This window comes from Phascolarctos cinereus, unplaced genomic scaffold, assembly GCF_003287225.1.
Source record: "Phascolarctos cinereus isolate Bilbo 61053 unplaced genomic scaffold, phaCin_HiC Scaffold_4;HRSCAF=312, whole genome shotgun sequence".
In the NCBI taxonomy this organism is placed as follows: domain Eukaryota; kingdom Metazoa; phylum Chordata; class Mammalia; order Diprotodontia; family Phascolarctidae; genus Phascolarctos; species Phascolarctos cinereus.
In genome coordinates this window covers 673779485-673795165 of record NW_027555847.1, presented here as the reverse complement: position 1 = coordinate 673795165, position 15681 = coordinate 673779485, and positions in this window count along the sequence as shown.

The following is a 15681-nucleotide window of genomic DNA, read 5'->3' as shown; positions in this document are numbered from 1 at the left end:
AGGGCAGAGACTATTTAGTTTGGTATCTATCTCCAGTGCCTAATTCTCAAAAGAACTATTAACAACCGTATGAAAGATCGTTCCGATAACTAATAATAACTGAAATAAAAATCTAAACAACCTTGAGATTCTACCTCACATCCCATAAATTTACAGAAAAGCATGGGAAGACTTATATGAAAATATAAAAATATAGTAAGCAGAACCAGGAAAACAATATACATACCAGCTACAACAATGCAAAGGGGGGGGAATCAACAGAAACAACTAAACATTGTCTAATTGGATCAGCCTTGGTCCCAAAGAAGAGATAAGAAAAGGCGCCTCTTGTCCTTCTTTGCAGAGGCACGGGAATATGGGTGCAGAATATTGTGTTTACTGTCAGTCCAGTTTGATGTATTGGTTAGTTTTGCCGAACTGCTTTTTTTTTTCCTCCCCTCTCATGTTCTTTGTTTCTGAGGATAGCTCTGTGGGGAGGGATGGAGGAAGGAATGGGGGAAGGGATATGTATGAAAATGCAGGTGATGTGAAAACAAAAGATATCAATGCAATTTTTTTTCTTAAAATCTCTCCATCTTGTATACCTTCATTAATCTCCTAACTTTGGACTATCCTTCATTGATTTTTGTCTTCTCCAAAGATTGTAAAACTTCCTCCGTGCTCTGACTTGGTTGGGGAAGAGCTTCTCATTCACTTCACTGTTACTCTGTGTCTGTGTTCAAATGTCTCTTCCCCTTTTAACTGCAAGAAATGAAGATGCGCCTTTAAGCAAGTATTGGGTCGATTCTTCAACATGACCAATTTCTGTCCTGGAGGACAGATGATGAAATATAGCCACCTTCCAGGAGTGAGGTGGGGGAATGCCAATGCAAGATGTTACCCATATGGTCAGACTCTGTCTCTGTGTCAGTTAGTTTTGCTTAACTTTTTCTTTTACATAAGAGAGATTTCCATGGGGAAGTGGGACAGTATCTGGAAATGACTGTGATGAAAAAAAAAAGCCAAAAAGTGATATTAGGATTTATTTTTTAAATTTTATGTTTTAGTTTCACCAGCCTTTTGGCATGCATTTAGGGGGAAAGGCATTTCTCTACTGATCTCCATTTCCTTATCTGAAAAATGAGCCAGTTGTACTAGATCTAAGGCTTCTTCTCGGCCTAAGTGTCTGAATGAATGAATTGAGTCAATAAACAAGCATTTATCAAGCACCTATGGGCCAGATACCGTGTTAGGCACCAGGGATACAGATACAATGAATGAAATAATTGCTACTCCCAAAGAGCTTACATTTTTGGGTTGGTAGTTGTCCTTTGTTCTTGAAGAGGACCAAAATGACATTACTATGTTGGGGTCAAGGTACAGTCTGTCTGAATGTGGCTGATCAGACCAATACAGGGGGAAAGGAATGAATGAGGCGGCCAGGGACACCTTGCAAAGAAAGTTTCTGATCAACAAGAAAGATTTCTGGAGGTCTATGATTGATTGCTTACCTGCAGAAACTGTGGGGGAAATATGTCTGTTAAGCCTCAGGAAAAAAAAATAGCGATGCAACCATGTTTGTTTCTCCATAAATATTAAAATAGGCATTCCTTTTTTGGAAATGGTTGCTTGATGAAGCTGCCATTCTCAGCTGTTACAAACAGTTTGGAGTTGTTAGGATGCACCCCAATAAAACCTTTGTTTGTTGAGACGCTTTGCACTTGTTAAAATAAGCAAGGTGTATGACAAACACTCATTAGTGTAGATGCAGCCAAAAAGTGACATTGTTTGTCAGCTGAATATCAAGAAAAATAGTCAGGCAACATAATGATCTCTAATTTTATTTTTCTAAAAGTCTGGCTGTATAAATATCCATAACATTGAAAATGTTAACACTAGGTTGCATTCATAAATAGTGATTAGAACACATTTCAAAAACACACCATTGAAATCGTGGCCGTACACACCCGGTATGTTTCAGGGGGTTGATGTTCACTACCAAGATCACAAGTTTACAGAATAATGTTTTTGACAAGACAAGCTAGCTAGCAATGCCTTTTTTTTTCCTTCTTGTTTCCCTCCTTTGAATCTGTCCATTGTTGTAGGCTGCTGGTATCCTCTTTCACTCCACGGGGACCTAGCCCCCTGTCCTTTAGACCAGCCAAACTCCAGTTGGAATCAGCTAGAGTTTTGCCTTCACAAAGAGGAAAGGATTAGGCCCCACAGTGTTTCCATCCTGTTTTGTCTTTGATTTTTTTTTTAAGCCTTTCATTTTAACTATTAGGCATTTCAGGGCAGAATGCCTACTGTTATCTGCATTTCAAAAAGAATTGCTGGAAGGATTTGTTTTGCTCTCGTCCCCAAGTTCCTTGTTCTTCTCCCAGATGTAGGTGATCTACAACTGTGTTTTGTTAGTTTTCTTCAAGGTCCTATATCAGAGTTTCTTGCATTGTTCCTGACAATAACTTTTCACTTTCCCTAAGACTAGTTCTCTCAGAGATGTTTCCTCAAAACTTCTATATACTCACCTTCTCATAGTTGAGTTCCCCCAAAATGTTGAAGTAATTTCTCTACCTAGCAATGTTCACTACCCAGTCTCTTGGGATCATTCCTAACCGTGTTTCTGTTTGACATAAGACACAGCAAGTTCAAATATGGATTTTGGCTTTTTTTAAGTCCCAAGATGCCTTGGGCTCAACTCGTAGCCAATAATGAACTGAAAATATCCACAGATTTACTGTATACCATTATTATATACACGTGTGTGAACCTAGAGAATCTGGTAATGTGAAGACAAAAGAGTCTGCACCTTACAAGACCTTCCATTCTACTAGGAGGAAAGGATATGTGCAAGATAAATAAAAATACAATGTATACAAAGGTAATATAAATTAATGGCACATGGGGGCTCAGAAATCACAAACTTTTTTTGTTCTGAACTGTGGCCAGGGTGGGGGTGGGGGTGGGGGGTGGAACCTAAGCTAATTCAGTATATCTCCCCTCGGACTCTTTTTGGTGATTAACTAGTTACTTATGTTAACTTCACCTCCATTTTATAGAAAAGACATTGATAGGTTAAAATGTTTCCGGAGGAGGGCAGCTGTCATTATTATGAGCCTCAAGCTCATGCCACAGGAAGACTGGTTAAAGGAACTTGGCATGTTTAGACCATACAAGAGTAGACTTAGGACATATGAAAGAATGCTTCAAATCACTAATAATAAGAGAAATGCCAATCAAAGCAATTGTGAGGCTTCACCTCACCCCCTAAAAATGGACAAGGCAACATAAGATGAGAATAGTGAATGGTGGAGGTGTTGTAGAAAGATAATCCCGCTAATACTGCATTGTTGGTGTAGCTGTGAACTAGTGTAACCACTTGGGAAAGCAATTTGGAATAATGCAAAGAAAGAGGCTAAAATGTCCATATCTTTTGACCCAGAGATTTCAATGCTAGGAACAAACTCTAAGGAGATCATTGATTTAAAAAAATAAAATAAAAAGGCTCCCTATGCACCAAAATATCTTTAGCAACATGTTTTATGGTAGTAAAGGATTGGAAACAAGGTAGATGCCCATTGACTGGGGAATAGATAAACAAATTGTGGTACATGAATGTAATAGAATATTACTGTGCTGTAGGAAATAACATGAATGTAGAAAAGCATGGAAAGACATGAACTGATGCAGAGTGAAATAAGCAGAGTCAAGAAAACAATATACACAATTGACTATAATTTCAATGGAAGGGAAAACAAACAAAAGGTAAACCCAATTGAAAATGTTGCAGAATTACAAAGAACAAACTTGGCCTCAAAGAAAAGATATAAGAAAATGCTTCTCTTCAGTCCTTTGACAAGGTGGGAGGTTCGTGGGTATGGAGCACTGCATGTATTTTCAGATTTTTTTTCAATGTTTTGGTAGGTTTTGCTGATTTTTTTTCCTCTTCATTTAATTTTTTTTTCTTTTAAAAATAAATTATTTGTTATATGGGCTGACTTTCTGAGAGACAAAGGGGAAGAATACAAGGGGAAATTTAGGCAGTGGGAAAACAAAAGATATCAATAAAATATTTTTTTTTTAAAGAACAGAGGAGGAACATTACAGTTGTATTTACATATTTGAAGGGAAGAGAGGATCCATTGGGTTCTGTCTACCCCCAGTGGAGGTAGAACTAGGAAAATGAGTAGAAGTTGTTGAGAGATGAATTTTAGTTTGATGTAGAGGCAAATTTTCCAATAATTAGAGCTATTCCAAAATGGAATGGCGTGCCTTAGGAGGTAGTAGCTTCCACGTTCACTGTAGGTGTTCAAACGTCATTCAAAGGTTGGACAACCATTTGTTGTATGTGTAGTAGAGATTGGACAGGATGGCCTCAGAAATTCTCTTATGCCTCTGAGATTCTCTGACCCTAGATAGATTTGTATCTGTAGAGCCATCAATCAGAGTCCAGCAAAACCCTAATTCCTTTGTAAATCCTTCTATAAGATATATTCCTCTCAAGTTCTCCTCCAATAGCTCACTAGGATATAGGGTGATGCTGGGTTCTTTAAGGCTATGCAGTGGACTATGGAGTGGAACAAGCTAACGGCAGGTCCTATCAATCTGGAATTGTCTTGGTGATTGATGTTTGTCATTTGAGGACCAGCACAGTTAACCAGAGAGTGTGATGGGCAAAATTTGAATAACTGAAGGAGCAAAGGTTCAAGCTTCCAAGCAATGTATTAAGCAATGCCATGACATTGCATAATTGCCAAATGCATAAGCAATGCCAATTGTATGACAAACAGCTTGACATTAGATCCTACATACAAGGGGAGACAGATTTTTATGCATTAAAAGAAAACAATTAACAAGAAATAAACCAGGATACAAGATTAGGTCATCTGATTTCTAATTGAAAGAAAGATTAGGGGCTTTACAAGTTGGGAGGGGGTTAGCAAATAGGTTCAATTCCCTGAAATCAGAAAAAGAGGTGTCCCACTCCCTCTCATCAAATATCTGTATTCAATCAAAGGAACAAGGAAGTAGTAACTGGCTGACCAGTATAGGGCCAGTATTAAGGTAAGACATGAGTTGCTTGAGATATATAATTGTGAGAAAACTCGTCGTGAAGAATTTCCCACCCACAGCGGCTCAGCTAAGTGTCAAGTGTCAGACACTGGGCCTGGAGAAAGAAATACCTGAATTCAAGAACTGGTTCTGTTGCTTATTATCTGTGTGACACTGGGCAAGTCACTTAAATTTTGTGCCTCAATTTCCTCATCTGTAAATTGAGGGGGCTAGATCCAATGATCCCTACAGTCCCTTCTAACTATAAACCTATGCTCTGATGATACATTTGACTTTTTTGCAATGGCAACTTTTGCATTTAATTTTTTTTCTAAAGGCCTGTCTTTGTGATAGAATATCAGATCATAAGTTTAGAACTGAAAGAAATCTCAGAATTCTAGTCCAAAATCCTTGCATATTATCCATTTGTTAATTTACTTCATTTATTTTTTCATCCTACATTTGTTAATTTTTATTTTTTTAATTCAATGCACTTTATTTTCAGGTCCAAATTATCTCCTTCTCTCCCACCCCCTTTCACCTACTGAGAAGGCAAGAAAAACAAAACCATTAAAAATACGTATTGTGAAGCAAATTCTTGAGTTAGCCTTGGCAGAGAGAGAGAAAAAACGAGTGGATAGTTTTGTTTTTTACATTTTTTTTAAAGGCAACTGGAGTTAAGTGACTTGCCCAAGGTCACACAGCTAGTAACTATCAAGGAAGTAGTCTGAGGGCAGATTTGAACTCAGGTCCTCCTGACTTCAGGGCTGGTTTTCTATCCACTGCACCACTTAGCTGTATTTTATTTTTTAAATCATGAGTCCTTTGGTATTGTGGTTGTTTATTTTGTTGCTCAGCATTATTAAAGGTTTCATAGTTCATTATCTTTACAATATTATTGTTACTGTGTACAATGTTCTTCAGGTTCTGCTCACTTCACTTTTCATCAATTCATATGTCTTGCCAGTTTTCTCTGAAACTGTCCCCTTTGTCATTTCTTATAATAATATTCTATTGCAGTCTTATATCGTAACTTGTTCAGCCATTCCACAGTTGGTGGGTATCCTCTCAGTTTCCAATCCTACCCCAAAAAGAACTGCTATAAATATTTTTGTATATAATGAGCCCATTTCTTCTTTGATCTCTTTGAGATATAAACCTAGCAACTATATTGCTGGGTCAAAAGATATACGCAGTTTAATTTTGGGGTATAGTTCCAAATTGCTTTCTAGAATGGCTGGACTAGTTCACAACTTCACCAATAGTATGTTAATGTACTCATTTTCTCGTATCTCCTCCAGCATTTGCCATTTCCCATTTCCCATTTTTTGTCGTCTTTGCCAGTCTAATGAGTGTGAGGTGGTGCCTCAGAGTTGTTTTGATTTGCATTTCTCTAATTATTAGTGATTTAGAGAATTTTTTGTATGACTGTTGATAGTTTGATTAAACCATATGTTTTTATAGATGAGACCCAAAAAGGTTAATTGACTTACCCAAGGTCACATAGACAGAACATGACAGAGGCAGGATTCAAACCCAGGTCCTTTGACTCCAAACTCAGCATTCTTTCCACTGCTAGTTAGTAACTTCATTAAAGGAATTAAAATCTAAAGCATATTTTTAGTTTCCATTAAATACCTCAGTGGCTGGAGTTGTTAAAAATCATGATTCCCATCAAAATATTTTATATCAATTTTAGCCATTTTTCATGGTAAAAAGCAAGGTGTAGATACTTCAGGAGAGAGAGGGGTAGGGAGCTGGCACTCAGAATCAGAACAGTCTGGGTTCAAATCCCATCTCTCTGACTTAGGCCACTCCCTAAAACTATTGTCAATAATCACCAAACATTTTTAAGCCCCAATGATGTTCCAGGCACTAAACTCTGGCAGAAATATAAACAAAAGAATCTCTACTCTCAAGGAATTTATACTATATCTGTCTACCTGGCTTAAGCAGATATAAGAAAATGTGGCATGGGTAGCCCTGGGGGTGGGGGGAGGGATGGCAATCAGCAAAGATCTTCTGTAGGAGGCAGTGTTTCATCTTGGAAGGAGGCTAGGGATTTCAAGAGGCAGATGTAAGGAGACCAGTCATTGGGCATAGCCTCTGGAAAGGCACAGAAGTGGGAGATGAAGGAAAAGGGATGGCAAGGTCATTTTGGCCAGACCATAGAGTATATGAAGGGGAGGGGATAAAGGGGAGGCATGTGGATAAGCCTGGAATAGTCGACTACAACCAGATGGTAAAGGGCTTTAAAATTAGAATTTGATCCTTGAGGCAGTAGGGAGCCACTGGAGCTTCATGAGCAGAGGGTCGATTGACTGGTCAGGATCGTGATGTAGGAGCCCTATTTTGGCAGCTGCGGGGGGGGGGGTGGATTGGAAAAGGGAGAAACTGGAGGCAGGGAGAATAATTAGAGGAATTACAGATCATTGCCTGAGATCTTTTATCAGTAGCAGGAGTTTTTATATCAAGAGTTCATCCTCACTGATTGAAATTACAGAAAACACAGAAATTATAGTATATGCATGTGTATACATATGTACATATATATGCATATATACACATATGTACTTGTATGGTTTTTTTTTATAAATTAAATATAAGATCAGAACACTGAGAGCAGGAAGGAAGCTTAGAAATCCTCTAGTCTAGGAGGTCTTGATAAGAGGGGGCTGAATAGGACTATGAAGAAATATCAAGGAGTCTGTGAAATGTAAAAAAAAATGTATTTTTATATTGATTTCAATATAATTAGTTTCCTTTGTAATCCTACGTATTTTCTTTTATGCATTTAAGAACATTATTCTAAGAAAGGGTCCACAGGTTTCAACAGACTGGTTGCCAAATGGGTCTAGGACACACACAAAAAAATTAAGAATGGCTTGTCTAGGCCAATCCTTCCATTGGACTGTTAAGGAAACTAGTTCAGAGAGAAGATACCAGGCTTAGATCATATAGCCAGTAAAGAGAAGAAAGAGCCAAACCTAGGCTATAGAATCAGAGGTTTAGAAACTTAGCAGTCATTGAATCCAACATGCTTGTTTTACAGATGAGGAAATTGAGGAATAAGAAGTGAAATGACTTGCTCGTGGTCATACAGGTAGTAATTGTCTGAAGCACAGGGCCTGGCACATAGTAGATACCTAATAAATAATGCTTACTGATTGACCGACTGACTGAAATCCAGTTCTTTTGGACTTCAAGTACTGTGCTCTATCCATTACACCACACTGCCTCTCTCATCTGATTCCAAATCCAGTTCAGTGTTCCTTCCACTACCCCAGAAACTATTCATTATTAAATTCTCTACATTTGTGTGTCTGTATGGACTCCTACCTCAACAAACATCTAGTAACACATTCAACATTTCTGACTAATGCTGACCTTCTGGTCTGGTATTGATCATGTGTAATCACTGGGGGCTCTTGGTCCACATTAGGGGGGTTTAGTGACAAGACCAGCAATTCAAGTTTCTGTAGGTTTACAAAGCCCTTTTTTTTAAAAAAAAGAGTATCATTCTATTTATTTATTTTTATTAACTTATTTTAATTTATCCACAATCACCTCTATAAGCTTTTGGGTTTTAAATTATTCTCCCCCTCTCTCCCTGCCTCCCTCCCCAAGACAGCTCACAATCTGATATAGGCTATCTAAATTGCTCTCCAAAATGGTTGGATCATTTCACAACTCCACCAACAATGCATTAGTGTTCCAGTTTTCCCACATCTCCAACATTTATCCTTTTTCTGTTTTGTCCTGTTGGCCAATCTGATAGGTGTGATGTGGTACCTCAGAGTTGTTTTGATTTGCATTTCTGTAATCAATAGTGATTTAGAGTATTTTTTCATATAACTGTAGATGGCCACAAAGCCCTTTCTTTACAACATTCCTGGAAGGTAGAGAGCACAAAGATTATGGCCTCTATTTTGTGGAGAAGGAAAAAGAAGCATAGAGGGGTTAAATAATTTTCCTATTAAGTATGAAAATCAGCATTTGAACCCAGTTCCCTCTGGACTTCCAGGCCAATACTGCACTCAAATAAAATAAAGGAACAACATACTTCTCCCTTCACTCTTTAGTTCACAAGGAAGCTTGGTGATCTAGTTTATTGAGTACTGGACTTGGAGTTAGGAAGACCTGAGTTCAAATCTTGATTCAGACACTTACTAGCTGTGTGACTCTGGCAGAGTCAGTAACCTAACCTTTCTGTGCCTCAGTTCTCCCATCTGTAATTAGGGTTAATAATAGCACCTACTTCACCAGGTCCTTGTAAGAGATTAATCAAGATAATGTATAAAAATACTTTTAGTCCTTTAATGTGCTAATATGCATGTTCTAATACTATTATTAAGGTTCATTTTAAAAATGCAATGTTTTAATATTTGCCTCATCTCCCTTTGGTTACGGGGCTGAAAATTTGTCTTTAAATGTCCCCTTTCTTAGTTTTTCGGTTTTATAAACAATTTAAAATCAGACAATTGGGTCCAGGTGAACAGCGTGTTATCTATGTTCAGAGGTGGGAGAGGTGAAATAAATGAAAATAAACAAATCTTTTTCTCTGCACGATACCCTTCAAAGAACAGGGTTGTCCTAAGCTCACATAGAGTCACTCACTTTAAGCGCCAGTCAAATAATTTCTTCGTCTTTATGTAAAAGGGAAAAAAATAACAACAACCCCCAACCCCCCACCCTGTCAGAAGAAGATGGTTTTAGGAACCGTTCAAAGTCAAGATAGAAATCAGCCATCTTTCCATCCTGTCTGTCTGCCATATATATATATATATATATATATATATTATAGAGCATGCTTAGAAGGCATTTCATCCCACCCACAACATACCACAACAGTGGCATGTAATGGGAATGACTGACAGGTCCATCTCATTTGTGGAGCTGAAATGTCCCTACACTGCATTTGTGTCCCTCTTTTTCCAAGTAGGATTGATTCCCATCTGTCTCCCATGCTTGAAGGAATACTTCTGCCTGAGATGGGGGAGTATGGACTAGACCTCCGAAAGTCCTTTCCACTCTTATCATTCCATTACATATGCCTCTGCCGACTTTCCAGTGTCATGACAGCAAGTCTGTTTCCCAGCGCCCAGATATTCATTTGAAAGCCTTATGCAGATTGTCAGATGCTAACTTGTGGGAAGGATTTAGACTGCAGTGTTATTTAAAAACGGATCCCCAGCTCTTCTGTGACAGAAGTCTTTTGAAGGTGAACTGCTGACGTATTTAAAAATCTTTTCCCCCATTAAAATCATACCTCATATTGGGATTTTGCAAACCAGTCTGAAGGCTGGGCTTACCAGCGGCTGCGATGGCTCAGTGTTCTTTGTTATAATGAAGGATGGTGTTATTATTCTGCCGGGCAATTGGAGGGTCTTGAAACAACTGGAACTCGACAGCTTCTGAAAAGTGCAGACAAGGCTACAATCAGCAGGGTCCCCATGGAGAGGAAGGCCAACAGCTATGATCCACAGGGAGTCAATGATTTAAAACATATTTCTGTGGATGAGATGAAATGACTGAGGTCAGATTCAAACAGTCTCTGGCCCGACCAAAAGCACTGCATTTTCAAAGAATTAGACTGGAGACAGAGACCTCACTTCTTCCTTCCTTAAATATGCCTTTCAGGACAACTTACATTTAAAACCATGGCAAAACGCTCATGAAGACCGTGTTAGGGGCCCCTTTGGCGGAGATGAAACGTTAGGTTGTTTGTCGAGGTACCAAAGGCTGCCTTTGGTCGGGGGGTGCCCTTTCTGAACCCCTGTGTCCTTTTTCTCTCTTAAGTACAGTGACTATTTCCTGGATGGGAGGTGGGGAGAAAAAAGGAAGCTTTCAACTGCTCTCTCTGCCTTATTTTCGGGGCATCTGAAGCAAATGGTCTTGACATAAAGATGGACCCTGGAGGATAGGATTAGAATTCGAAATGACCTTGACAAGTTAAAGAGGTGCCCCGTAATAAATAGGATGAAGTTCAATGTGAGGAAGGTGCAGCTGTGGGGCGGTTAGAGGAAGAAAAAAGCCAACTGCTGGGGAGGCAGCCGAAGAGTGTGGAAGTGGCCCCGCCTGGCCGAGCAGCTGGAAGACCTGGGTTTGAGTCAGCTCGGGCGTTTACTAGCTGGGTGACCTGAGGCAAATCCCATTCGCTCCCAGATGAGGCATTTTTAACCTTTTTTCCCCCGTGTGTACCACGGAGCTCTTTGGAAGTCTGGTGAAATCTACGGGCCCCTTCTCAGTTCACCTTTTTAAATGCACAAAATAAAGTATAGAGGATCACAAGGGAAATCAAGTATGATGAAATAGCATTATCAAATGTACTCAAACAAGCAAACAACAAAACAAGCTCAGAGACAAGTTTAAGAATCCCTGAGCTAATTGATCTCTAAAGCTGCTCCTGGCTCTGCCAGGCTGTTTGAAGGCCGATTCTAGCTCTGACTTTCTGTTCTAAGGTTTTTATGTTTTAAGTACACATCAGCCTGGCCAGACTCAGCTTTGCACTCTCCAGCATAGTGACTTTGCACAAGCTGTCCCAATGCCCCATAGCTACAATGCACTCCCAGGCTCCTTCGAGCGCTTCCGAGTTCTTTGAGGCGAAGCTCTAGCACCGAGAAATTTTTTGAGTTCAAATCCAACTTCAGGCACTTAACTAGCTGGGTGACCCTGGGGAAGTCCCTTAACCTCTGTTTGCCTCGGTTTCTTCAACTGTGAAATGAGGAAAATACTAACATCCACCTCCCAAAGCTGTGAGGATCAGATGAGATGATATTGGCAATGTGCTTTGCAAACCTTAAAGCTGTGTAAGTTTTAGTGATGATGATGATGATGATGATGATGATGATGACGATGATGCTCCCAATGGTTAATGTCTCCTCCCTTCTCAGAAAATCGTGGTTTTGGAACAGAGCTATGATTTGACTTTCTCCACCAATGCAAGATAACATGAATTATCATATACACATGTATTACCTATATATAACCTATGTATATATGTATGCACATGTATATGTATAAGCAATATGCATGTATGAAGTGTGTGTATGCTCGCGAGCGTGCACACAGGCAGTTGTCTTCCTGATCTTATACACTTCCTCTCCCACCCCCCACAATATAAGCTCCTTAAGGCAGAGAATTTCATTTTTATCAAGGAACTCTGGAAGACTCATCTTCCTGGCTTCAGGCCTACCACTCTATCCACTATGCCACCTAACTGCCCCAGTCAGGGAGACCTGAGTTCAGATCCAGCCTCAGACATTTAGTGGCTGTGTGACCTTGGGCAAATCCTTTAACTTCAGTTTCCTCAAATTACAAAACAGGGATAATAAGAGTACTTACTTTTCACTGTTGTGGTAAAGATCAGATGAGGTAATTTTTGTTAAGTATTTGGCTCATAGTAGGTGCTATGTAAGGGCAGCTAGTTGGTGCCATAATGCACAGAATACTGGGCCTGGAGTCAGGAAGACATCTTCCTGAGTTCAAATCTGGTCTCAGACACTTCTAGCTGTGTGACCCTGGGCAAGTCACTTAACCCTTTTTGCCTCAGTTTCCTCATCTGTAAAATGAGCTGGAAGAAAAGAAAATGGCAAACCACTCCAATATCTTTGCCAAGAAAATCCCACATGGGATCACGAAGAGTTGGCCAGGAGTGAAATGATCAAACAACAGCAAAGGTACTATACAAATGCTAGTAATAGTAGTACAAAGTTCTTGGGAGATGACTGGCACAGGACCACCTCACATGGTATGCCTTCATCAGAGAAGGTTCTGTGCTCTACGAGCAAAGCAGAATTGAAGCAGCTCAGAAGGAATGTGAGATATGTAAATTTAGAGAATCCACCCCCCAATTTTTGTTTTTTTAGTGAGGCAATTGGGATTAAATGACTTGCCCCGAGCCACATAGCTAGTGCGTTTTTATGTGTCTGAGCACCCCCAAATTTCATATGGACTATTTGTGCCTGATCTGTGGTAGAGCCTTCCGAGCTCATATTGGTCTGATCAGCCACAGCCAGACACCCTGTAACTTGACTCTAACATAGTGATGTCATTTTGGTCCTCTTTGAGAACAAAGGACAACCACCAGATGATAGGAGGAGGAAGAGGAGGTTCTTAACACAAGTCTACTGAGTTGAGGTCCCTTTCCAAATCTGACGTACTGTGTTCTGAATAAAGTCCTTTCTGCCTCTGGCATTCTATGTTTTCAGGTCTTCAGTTATGGCAATATATGTCCTAAGATTCCTGCCAGCTCTGACATGCTCTGATGTCATCATGCTCACACTACGGTGGGCTGGGGCTGAGTAGCTGGGAAAAAGAAACACCTTGAAGGACCTGAAGGTGAACTAAAGATATAACCTGGAAAGGGCTCCACCATGATATGATGTTATTTTAAAAATGAATATGATACTTGGATGTGTTTACAAGAATATTAGGTACAAGAACTATTAGGGAATCCTTCACCCTTTCTAGAAACTGATTGGGCTCTTCTGGAAAATAATGTGTTGGCCTGGAAAGCTTTCCTTTAAGGAAGAATGTAAGAGAACCATACCCCAGAAGGACAAAAAATGGTGTCTAAAGTAAATTTAGGAAATCATGTGAAAGAGATGGATTATTCAATTTGGAGAGCCAATGGGAATAGAGGATTAATAATGACATTCAAGCGGGGGTAGGGGAAAGAACGCTGGACTTGGAGTGAGAGAACCTGGGTTGAAATCCCATATCTCTCCATTTACTTTGTGTTTGACCTTGGGCAAGTCATATAACCTCTTATGGTCTCAGTTTCCTTCAACGCAAAATGAAGGGAGCAGGACTAGATGATCTGTGAGGTCTAGTCCAGCTCAAAAGATGGAGAAATATGAACTCTTTGCTTCCTGACCCCCCCACTTTTTTTCCTCTTTTAATTTTTTATAATTTATTTTGATTTATCAACAATCACTTCCATGAGCTTTTGAGTTTAAAATTTTTCTCCCTCTCCCTCCTCACCTCCCTCCCCAAGACGGCATGCAATCTGATAATAGGCTATACATATACATTCCTATTAAACATATTTTCACATTAGTCATGTTGTAAGGAAGAATTAGAACCAATAGGAACCACTGGAAAGAGGAAACAAAATACAACAGAAGAAAAAAATAGCAAATAGTATGCTTCGATCTGCATTCAAACTCCATAGTTTTTTCTTTGGATGTGAATAGCTTTTTCCATCATGAGACCTTTGGAGAAGTCTAACGTTGATAGACTTAGCCCTTCTCAGCAATGCAAGGATTAAGACACCCCTCCCTCTCTTTAATTTGATCACCATTTACTTTGTGTGTGTGTGTGTGTGTGTGTGTGTGTGTGTGTGTGTGTGTGTGTGTGATTTGGGTCCCTCCCAATTTCCAGCCCTTCCCTAAGATAGGCATGTTGTAAAACCTCTTTGCAGAGCAAACAGCTTAAGCACCATCTTCCAAGTGAAACCTTTGCTGGTGCCCCAAATGGCTAGTTCCCTCCCTCTACTTACATTGATTCATTTTATATTTTTGCTGTATATATTTTTGTGTGTAATTGTGGTTTTCCCCATTAGAATGTAAGCTTCTTGCCAGTAGGGACTGATCATTTCCTTCTTTGTTGCTGTATCTCTGGCACCTAGCAAAATGCTTAGTCTACAGAGGCAGCTAGGCAGCACCTCAGCTGGGCCTGGGTCAGAAATGTTGACTCATTTCAGTCGTATCTAACTGGAGGCCAGAGATATGAGATGGATTTGCCCTTTCCTTCTCCAGCTCGTTTTACAGGAACTGAGGAAAACAGGGTGACTTTCCCAGGGTCACACAGCTAGTAAATGTCTGAAGTCACATTTGAACTTAGCTCCTCCTGACTCCAGGGCTGGCATTCTATCCACTGCTCCACCTAGCTGCCTCTGTGTATTAGGCATTTTGCTAGGTGGTGGAGATGCAGGAGTCAGAAATATATATGTTCAAGTCCTGCCTCAGACACTCATAAGCTGTGGGACTCTGGGCAAGGCAGATCTCCCTAAGCCTCAGTTTCCCTATCTGTAAAATGGGGATTACAGTAGCACCTACCTTACAGGATTGTTGTGAGGATCAAATGAGGTAACACATGAAAAGGGCATGCAGACCTCAAAGTGCTATGTAAATATGGATTATTATTCCAGCAGGTTGTTTAATTAGTGCCTGTAGATATAACGGTAGCTCTTAGTACCTTAAGGCTTACAGAGTTCTTTGGCTCTCAAAGTCCAGGCAAGTAGGTGGTATTTTACAGCTGAGGACACTGAGAGTCTGAGAAGGGAAGGACTTTGCCAGGGACCACACAGGTCTTTCAGCTCTAAAGCCAGCATCATTTCACACTAATCAGTCAACATTTATGAAGCACCTACTATGTGTCTGGCCCTGTGCTAAATGCCGGGAATACAAAAAGAGGCAAAAGCACAAACAAGAAAGAGGCGGGATTCTGGGTGCTTTGGAATCCCATAGGTCTTTAGCTAAACTCTGGGTTGGTTTTCTAGGACTCTTCAATCTGTAAGGTGCTTCTGGGTGGTCTTTGAGTGACTGGCTCAGCTTTGGGAGTTTATAGAGAGAGGCTGAGAGCAGCAGAAGGATTTTTAGCCCTCTGCCAAGGACTTAAAACTTTTGTTATTTATCTGGAATTATT